Here is a 10863-nt window from a genome sequence, read left to right on the forward strand (position 1 = left end):
GCATGTATTGCACGGAGTAGCATAGTTATGAACTTGTAATGCACACCCCTTTAGGCTTTCACTATCTGATAACGTCCTGGACTAGCGCTCGTAACAGCTGTTTATCATATACTCAAACCCGTCAGTCAACAGCTCGTGATCTTGACATGCTCTCACCAGGGTCACATGATTCGAACATTGGAAAAAATCCAAAGGAAAGTCGCACGATTTGTACTGGTAGAGTTCCGACAAAATAAGACTGTTACGAAAATGTTGCAAACTTTGGGCAGTGAAGAGTTGGGAGTGCGGAGACAAGTTGTTCGACTGAAGAGGAGTATTCCGAGCGGTCAGTGGAGAGATGGCGTGGGTTAACATTAGTAGACGAAACGCTTGTACACTGACTGACAGAGCTTAAGATATTAAACTGTAGATAATTTAGTGTATATTTAACTCTTCATGTAGGTGTATGTATGGTCGGACAGAATAGCAGGCTTCATAGCCTGAGTCCCGCCATATAAAACAAGACAATAAATAAATAAATAAATAAATAAATAAATAAATAAATAAATAAATAAATAAATAAATAAATAAATAAATAAATAAATAAATAAAACCTACTATTTCCCGAATACTGGATACTGACCGCACTTAGGCGACTGCAGCTATCGATCTCGATCTTTGATAGGAGGTTATCATAACCTACATTTATTTCAAATACATATTGTTTATTGTGAAGTGAATTTGCGGGCATGTGCCCTGTGGTTGTGGAATATTGGAAATAGAAGGTATATGTGTGTCCGACATGTTTGATATTGGATACAAGTGTGAAGCTAGTGCGATGCTATCCTTACCTATTTGGTCAAACAGTTGTATCATAATGAAAATATGAACTCTGATTGGTGGAGAACCTATATCATAATGAAACTTGAGCTATAATGAGCCTCATTAAGGTTCAGTTTTCTGGCATATAATATTTATATTTCGGCATCAGCGAGCATAAAATTAATTAAGAATGTACTAGGCAAGCGAAAGATTAGTGAATGATGAGAAATGAAGAAATAAGCTACCATAAATTTGGTATTTGAGGCAGAGAGGTCAACTCAGACCAGTGTACAGTGAGTGTAATGGATGAAGAGCAATAACCTACAGGTGAGAATTTGATTGAAAGATGGACTCACACACAAGAAGAAAGTTAAGCACATCAAGGAGACAGGACTATCGGGCTGTGATGAGAAACGGCTCTGAACACGGATAATGTGATTAGCCCATTCCTTATATTCACAATGTGGTACTTTCACCATAAGTCTTTGGTAGGACCCCAATTAGAGTATGGTTTTGAAGTGTAGGACCCACACCAGGATTACTAGGAATGGGAACTGGAAAAGATCCGAAAGAAAGCACCATGATTTGTTCTGGGTGATTTGTGACAAGAAATTAGTGTTACGAAAATATTGATTAACTTGTTCTGGGTAGACTAGAGAGTAAGGAGACAAGCTGCTCGACGAAGCGGTATGTTCGGAGTTGTTAGGGGGAGCGGTGGCGTCGAATAACATTAGTAGATGAATAAGCTTGAATGCAGCTTTTATAGATAGGAAAGGTAATACGAAGATAAAGTTCGACTTCAGGAGAAAAAATTGGGGTAAATATTAATTTATGGGAAGATAAATTAAGCAATGGATCAATTTATCAAGGGAAATGTTCAATAATTTCCAAGTTCTTTGAGATCATTTAAGAAAAATCAAGGTAAACAAATGAAAGGTGTTGGTAGTGGTGGTGGTGGTTATTGTTTTAAGAGGAAGTACAACTAGGCAACCATCCTCTACATTACACTAATCAGAGAGGAAATAACTGGAGGGGTCCGATACTTCTAAAAATGAAGGCATCGGCCAAAGAAATGTAAGGGCCGCGAAGGGCGTGAAAATGAAAGACTCGCTAGGCATCGCAGCCTAATGCCGTCGGGGTCAGAAAAGAACAAGTGTTGACCAACGGAGGTCGGATAGGGTAGATAAAAGGAGCATGGCAAAACAAATGATAGGGGATATGCCACTAGGTGCTCAGCCCTAAGAGCACATCAATGACCACTGAAAAGCAGGAAGTAGGAAAAATCAATGTTGAACTCTCATCTCGAACATGTTACTGGCTTTCAGTCTGTGAAATGGAGACATATCCTGTTGCAACAACACTGGGTTATGACGTGTGGGTACGGCAGTCGTGAGCTCAGGCTCACAGGATGGGAGCGATAGAATTCATGGGCCCTCTGCCTGTCATAAGAGGCGAGGCGAATAGAAGGGGTTCTGAATTTGAGAGCGATAGCTGGCAACCATGTGGCACTACCTGAGTCTGGCATTCTTTCGAATTATTTGCGTCAGGGTTCTCAGTTTAGTCTTTCCTGTCTGACCTCCCTTCATCAATTCTTAATGTTTTCCGACCCCGAAGTTATTAGCTTTGCGAGTCCTAGGGAGTCTTTCATTTTCACGCCCTTCGTGACTTTTCCTTTTTTTTTTTTGCCGTTGCCTTCATTTTTCGAAGTTAATTCATTAATTTCGTGTGGCTATTTCTAGCCGAGTGTAGCCCTTGAAATGCAGACCTTCCGATGAGGGTAGGTGGCATCTGCCATGTGTGTTATCGTGGTTGAGGAGAGGGTTGTGTGTGGAGTGTGAGTTGCAGGGATGTTGGGGACAGCACAAATACACAGGCCCCGAGCCATTGGAATTAACCAATGAAGGTTAAAATCCCGATCCGGCCGGGAATCGAACCCTGGACCCTCTGAATCGAAGGCCAGTACGGTGACCATTCAGTCAACGAGTCGGACATTTTTCGAAGTGTCGGACCTTTTCCTATCTTATTAGTGTTAATAGAGGATCATTACCCATTGTAGATCACCACCACCACCACCCGAAAGGATGGCGATGAGAGATCCCTCAAAATAATAAGTCCAAATGTGCATGTGTTCAATCAATCAATCAATCAATCAATCAATCAATCAATCAATCAATCAATCAATCTGCATTTAGAATTGTCGTCGAGGTGGGAAATTCCATATGATTTTTTTTCCTAGCACTTCATTAAACGTTTTCGAAGAACTTGGAAATTTATCGGACATTTCTCTCGACAATTTATTTCAATCGCTTACTCTTCATCCTGTAAATGAATATTTGCCCCCCAGTTGTGTAGTGTGCAGCTGGAAACACCTTTACTCGTTCTGAGTGCTTACTTGCCTGTATCCAAGTAGCAAGTGTGCAACTGAGCCCATAAAATCGACGTTTAACACAGGCCCGTCACGTCGTCAGGAAAGATCGCGGTTGGTAATGTGTTGTCCGGTATATTTTTCGCGGAAACTAGGCTACCACACCTAAACGCAATTGAATATATTTAGGGACATCGATCCACTCTCGCCATCCACCCCGAACTATTTTAGAACATTTAACCGCGCAGTGCAGTGATTTGGGCTACAGTTCCGCAAGAAGCGGCCCAGAGCTTTATCAATTTCATATTCCATGCTTCGTAGATTTCAGCAGTTCCAGGTGGTTATACCCAGTCGTGACTTTGGGAGCAATGATAATGTTTCACTGCTCCACTTCTACATGGAGTTGAATTTAGTGTCAAGCGGCAAATGAGAGAACGATGCGTTTAGGGGCCACTCAACTCTCTTCTGGCAGGGAATACTTAAATTCTTGGCTAGAAATATCTCTTACCTCGTCCAAAAGAATGAAAATGAATCCTTCAGGTGGTTGGACTTGTGAACAATAGTTTGTTATGAAACATTATCTGTGACAAGTACAGCTGCAGCTCTTGACTGTAATAGCCGAAGTTCATTGTCAGAAGAGCAACCTTATCTCTATAGTTCAACGTGAAGTAGGAATGTGCACCAACACTATTAACACGTCATTGCCATCTGCAGAGCGTCATGTTGAGGTCACCTCCCTCGTGTCCACGTGCGTCTACAAAAGTTTCCAGGGACCTTGTTGAACTATGTGAAGTGAAAACCATTTCTACACACACACACACACACACACACACACACACACACACACACACACACACACACACACACACACACACACACACACACACACACACACACACACATACACACACACACACACAATCTCTCTTTCTCTCTTTCATAACGTGTGTACACCGGTTATGCCCCTCCCCATCTCACACCGTCTCACATCATTATCATCCTCCGGTTTTCTCCACGTACTTTCTTTCTATTCTTCCGGTCTCTTCTATTCTATCCTGGTGTCTTTCGTTGCATTTATTTTATTAGTTTCTATTTTCTTCTGCCACATTCGTCCGTTATTCATCTGATATGCTCTTTGATACTCCTCAAGCACACACAGAGTGATGAACATGTTAATTGGAGCTTAATGTTGTCGTTGGCTCCCACTTGGAGCGCTGTGCCAGCATACAGCGAGCCACCTGGTGACGAACCAGCGTATCACTACAGCTCTCCAACAGTAAAGCATTCTTAAATTCAAACCCTCATTATTGTGGAAGTCTTCCTCGTGAATAGTCCAGATTTTCTTCTGAAGACGCGGAGCAAAGTTCTTTGCGAAACGTAAAGAGTTTCATCTTGTTTCCTTGACACAACATAAGGCGAAAAGACCATATCGTGTCTGCAATAATAATAATAATAATAATAATAATAATAATAATAATAATAATAATAATAATAATAATAATAATAATAATCTCTTCTTTTTCTTCATCGTCTCTTTCCGTTCATGCGGAGTCGACGTTTCTGATAACTCGTTTCCATTTCCCTCCGCCCTCCTTCTCCCTGAGATGTTCCAGCACGCAATCCATCCATCTTATTTTGGGTTTACCCCTCTCCGTCCTACCTTCCATCTCCATGTCAAGCATTCTCCTTTTCACATAATTTTCACCCCTGCGCTTAATGCGGCCATAACTGACCAATAGTCTTTCTTGGATCTTTCTAGATATTGCAGTCACTTTAACGCTGCCTCGTATAAAGGTGTCTTTCCTCGCAACCCCACACATCCATCTCAGCATCTTCCTTTAAGATACAGTCAGCCGCTTATATTTTGAGTGCACTGATGGCGAAGTTTCTGCACCATATATCATTGCAGGTCTCAGTGGTCATTTATAGGCTCTTTGTTCAGATGTTTAGTCTACTGCCACAGAGAATACCAGACAATCTTTTTCAGTTAGAGTAGACAGTCTGAATTCGGTGGGTAATTTCTAGATCTAGATTACCATCAGCAGACATAATGGATCCTATGTATTGAAACTGTTCCTTGCCTGGAGCTGGTTTCCATCCATCTGAACAGTTTCTTTCCCAGTTCCTCTCATGCACATGTATTCAGTCTTATTCTGGCTGATTTTAAGACCTCTTTCCTCTAGAGCTCTTCTCCGCCATTCTAGTTTATGTTCAAGCTGTTCTCTATTTGTGCTGCATAGTACAATATCATCTGCAATTAGCATACACCAAGGAGCTGGTTCTCTTAGATTTTCAAAGAGAACATCCATTATCAGGTCAAAAATATAGGGACTCAGTCCACATCCTTCATGAAAACCAACCTGCACTGTTTCTACCTTGCGTCTTTCCACCTTGGTACATGTTCTGAAAAAGACGCACATACTCCTTGACGGTGTCATAATAATAATTGTTCCGAGATATCTGTGGAACAGCAGAGGTGAAAGAAGGTGCTGGTGGGAATAGGTCTCAACTTACGAAATTAAAGTTAATTTAAAACTTTAACTTTTCTTTTCAAGATAAATAACAAGTATAACAGGTACTCAGTAGCATATCAACAAATTAAGAATGTACAATTGCAATTTGTTAATGGATTTGGGCTTCGAGCCCGGACACGCAATCCTTGAGCAACGAGCCCAACCTTACTTATGTACAAGGTTCAACAAAGGGGCAGAAAACCCAAATCATGCCAAGGAGCACTAGCTCCCAATTACGCAGTTAAGCCTGCTCGAGGCACACAGAAACCAAATTTAAGAAAGAGCAACCCGCTCTCAAAGTTCAAGCCTATTCAAAGGCCACACCAAACTCCACCTTTAAGCTGCCCTCCGGGCACACAAGAACAGGGGTAATGATACCCAACCTACTGAGGCCTATTCAGTAAAGAAACAGGTCAATTACATGGCCCAAAATTCTGATTAGAATGGAGGCGTAACTTGCACTCCTAATACCTTTTTAAAACCTACTTGGTACTAGGCCGCATACACAAGGGCTAATCCCATACTAAAGAGGTGACTTGTATAAGAAGACTTTATTACATTAAGAAAGGAAGAAACGGTTGCGAAAACAAAGTCACCTCAAAACAATAGGAGTGGGAGCTCGAGAGGGTTTAGCACTCTCTATCCCAATTTATAGTTAAAGAGACGAAGTTTTACCAAGTGTCTATTACATTTTAAGGATAGGTTACATGAGAAAAGTTTCGAACCTGCCCCGAGGGTTAAACTGCTGAGCTAGCAAGAAATAAAGTTATTAAACGACCATTACCTTGTGGATGAACTGCTGCCCGAAGAAAGAGGGGCTTCCCGCCCCCTGCTACATAATCACACTAGGAAAGATGTTACTGAAGTGGCCAGGAGACCAGAAAATCAGCAGTTTATATACCCTCGTGGAAAATTCGAGACGTTTCATGAATGATTACAACCCGCCCACAAAATTTTACTGGATAATGGCAAAAACTAATACACCAGACGAAGAAGAAACACCTTATTGGTGGAAAATTAATTACAGAAATTCCTTATTGGTCAAATTCAAAACTGGCGGAAAGAGAAGGGTTATAATGCCAACCCAAACAATGACTGAAAGAAATTTAACAAAGAACAAACTTATGAATAGCAAATTTCTTCAAAAAATGTTCCTTCACTTCGCACTACGGTGCACAATAGTAGTTCTTAAGTAGTGCCATCTAGAAGAGAATGTTCACACTTCTCAATACAGAGAAAACAAAAACAAATCGAAACCGACATAGTTCAGAACACTTCAAAATTTACAGTAAAGACATCTTCTGAGAAACCTTAGAATTAATGTGGTTGTTAAAGTTCAGACTTTATCCAGTAGAGGAGTTTCAACTGGCGCAATGTTTGAATTAGCGATACAACAATAATAATAATAATAATAATAATAATAATAATAATAATAATAATAATAATATCCTAAGCGTCTAAATTCAAATACATGGGACAGTCATTCAACCTTGAGGAAGCAATCGTGAAGCAAACAAAGAAAGGGTCTCTAAACTACAAAGAGCATCAGACTCACTTGGAGCAGAAATAATAAAAAATCTATATCTCGAAATGCAAAATTAAGATATTATAACACTGTAATCAAACCTGAAGTACTATATTCAACTAATACACTGATCTTTGGTGGCATATCATTGATTAAAGATGTAGAAAAGCAAGAAAGAATCATCATAAAGAAAATATTTGGACCAGTATGTACAGGGGGAATTTGGATGATAAGGAAATCTCATGACATGTACCAACACCCAGAGAACATCTTGGACACATTTAGAAAACGACGTTTGAAATTTTATGGACATATTCTCAGAATAAGTAATCAGAGATTGGCCAAAATAATTCTGAACCTAGCCCTGTCAATCAAAGTTTAAAAAATGGCTGCTTAAAGTTGGAAAAGATCTTCAGGAAATAGTCATCATAGATGACATGGTCGACAATCACTGCTTTAAACATCATCCAAGCACTACCACCAAAGAAACTTGGTCAGAAGTTCGCAAAAAAATCCACAGCGAGAAGATGAAGAGATTTTGGGAGAAGAAAAAGGCAACGACATCAGCTAAATAAGTTCAATCGCACTCCTTAGTTGGGCATTACAAAGAAATAATAATAATAATAATAATAATAATAATAATAATAATAATAATAATAATAATAATAATAATAATAATAATAATAATAGTTTCGGGGTTTCCGTGGCTTACAAAGGATTAAAAAGCGCCTGGTTTAAATACCTGGACAAGATATTAACTAGAGCAGAACTAAATACAACAAATTTTGAAATTTTATTTCTTTCCTTTCTTTTCTGAGTTTAAAATTGGAGAATTAGAAAATCTGAATGAATAACATCAATATTAATCAGCTCGTTAACACTAACAATACAGTGGACTTAGAAGTCCGAATATCAGGTAAAAAAGCATGAGAGAATAACAAATGTTATTTTATGCAGAATGGAGCCCAAAATTTTATAAGAGCAAGAAATGCCCCAGAAAAATGCACTTCGTAGGTGTCTGCGCTCCAACTATATCATAGTTCAGCGTCGCCAAGACATCAATTTTCTTATGGCGCACTTAAGTTCCACCTGACAACCTATCGGTTGTCCTCAATTAAAGTATTTACACACCGTTGCAGGGTTATAGGGTTCACTGTTCCCAAAGGGAACTAACACCAGAAAAAGTCTACACACACCAATAAGTGTACAGGGGCATAATTGCCCATACCAAGTGGCCTTAGTGTTAAAAGAAAAGCTTGCACATGACTGGCCATAGACAAAAAGTTAGGAGGCGAAACACTTGCCCTCCTCATAGAAATAGGTAAAACCCTAAGTGGGCCCAACGATACAAAGACTAATCTTATTCGACACCGGGGTGACTAAATGAGAAATATTAATGCCAAAATGTTTTAAAAATTTTAGAGTTTAAAACAATGTAGTCACTCCATGTCAAGTTGAATGGGAACCGATAGAGGGTAATCACTCTTTGCTCCCCTTACCTCAGACTTGCGGAAAATTCTACATTTAAGCCACCACTCTATCCGCAGGAGCTATCACATATCTATGAAAATTCTGCCATTACCATGAGTCGCTGGGCCATCCTCATGCAAGCCGCGCCCCTACTTCCTGGTTTACATCAATTCACCCTCCTCACACTGGAGCAATTCAGACAAAACGGCTTAAGGCGCCCTGCTTTTATAGTAATTGTAAAGGGAAGCTTCCAGAACTCCTTACTGATAGGCTAGATTTCTGTACACATCCCCAATTTTAATTGGCCAGAGAAAAATATTTACAAGATTCTGATAGGTTGATTACGATTGAAGAAGGTACCGGCTAAAGTGTTGAAAACTTCGATACATAAACAATGCAATCCACAAAACCTAACGTTTGCCAACTGCAAATATAAACATTCCTTTATGAAATAATTATAGTCCATCCCGCTTCAGAGAGCAATTAAACCAATGACAGAGACATTTAACAGTTGAATACCAAAGTATCTGGTAGTACACCAGTTCAAGTTTGTTTACATAGATGGCCTTATAGAAGGAGCTCACTTTAACTGGCCGGGGAAGGTGTACCCCCGGTACAATAATAATAATAATAATAATAATAATAATAATAATAATAATAATAATAATAATAATAATAATAATAATAATAGGGTGTAGGCTACCATGTGTATCCATTTTAATTTAACGCTCTTTTTTTGGTAACAAGTGCCCTGAGCATAACTCTGGATGCACTGCAACTTATTGTACTACGCTGTTTGTAGTACTAGTGTTGCTCCAACATATGTCTCCAGTAGCGGCATTAGGTAGGGTAAGAATGTACAGACAACAAAAAGTATCCCGGTTTGTGGGATGTAGCGGTCGGGGAGGAGGGGGTATACGCATCAGAACCGAAAAAAGGGCAACAAAGTGGGATTTCTTTTTAATCTTTCTGAGCGAATTTCGACAGAGAGGGAAAGGTTCACACTTTACCAACTTAAGTGCGGTAATAATAGTGTCTTTGAGATTTTGATTCAATGATGTACAATAAAACTTTCACCAAAGGAACAATATTATACATGTATTAAATTAAAAATTATGATGATGATGATGCTTGTTGTTTGAAGCGGCCTAACATCTAAGCTCATTGGACCTTAAATTAAATAGAAGTACGGTGTAATTATACTATTAAACTTACGGCCATTAAAAGAACCTGCCACTGACGAATGCGCAGAGCAAGCGGGTAAATCACAGCTCAGTGTCAAGACCTTGGCAAAAACTATAGCCCTGCTACCCTTCCTCACAGTGCGTGCAAAGTCTCCACTACTTACTGTGGCGCTATACAAATCGGTTAGCCGTGGCGATCGATATCATTTTTTTGTGTATTTGCGCTAATAATTATTTTACTAATTGAAGAAAATAAAGGAAAGAATTAGCTGATGGGACAATGGCGCTTGTACAAACTGTTGTTTTTAATAATTCCTAAATTGCTGATTTCAACCAGCTAAATTGAAATAAAAATGTAATGAATGTCTCCACTGGATGTCTCCATTTCACAGACTGTAAACCAGTAACATGTTCCAGACGGAGTTCAACATTGGTTCCTCCTACATTCTGCCTTGCAATCATCTTTGATCTGCGGGTATTTATTATGCATTCTATGTGTCGATGGAATATTCCATAGAATTACTATAAAGAAGAATGCTGCTGTGACATAAAAGAAAAAAATATCGATAAAATATCATCGCATGTTATTGAATAATTCATTATTTTCTTCGAATTGCCGAAATCAGGTTGTTCGGTCTCGTTTTAGAGTTGCTTACTCGTGTTGAACGAGGCCTAGCTCTTCCCACAGTCCACGAAATGTACTTCATTAAGTGCAAAGGGAAGGCCAACATAATGTACATTACATACTTCATTTATTCACAAAACTATTTACACTGTACAAAATATACATTAGGACGCTGTGGTCCATGTTGTAGCCCACAAACACAATACTGTTACCCACGCTCGTCCAAGTGTCGGAACTCACTGACGCCGGTGAGGCGCGTGACTCTGTCCCCCTTCCACTGGGGCTGTAGCAGTCTGATTGTGCTGACCTCTGACGACAGAAAACACATGGCGTTCAACATACCGCCCACCTAATTTATATATAAATTACAAACATAAATA

This window comes from Anabrus simplex, chromosome 1 (genome assembly GCF_040414725.1).
Source record: "Anabrus simplex isolate iqAnaSimp1 chromosome 1, ASM4041472v1, whole genome shotgun sequence".
NCBI classification, from domain to species: Eukaryota; Metazoa; Arthropoda; class Insecta; order Orthoptera; family Tettigoniidae; genus Anabrus; species Anabrus simplex.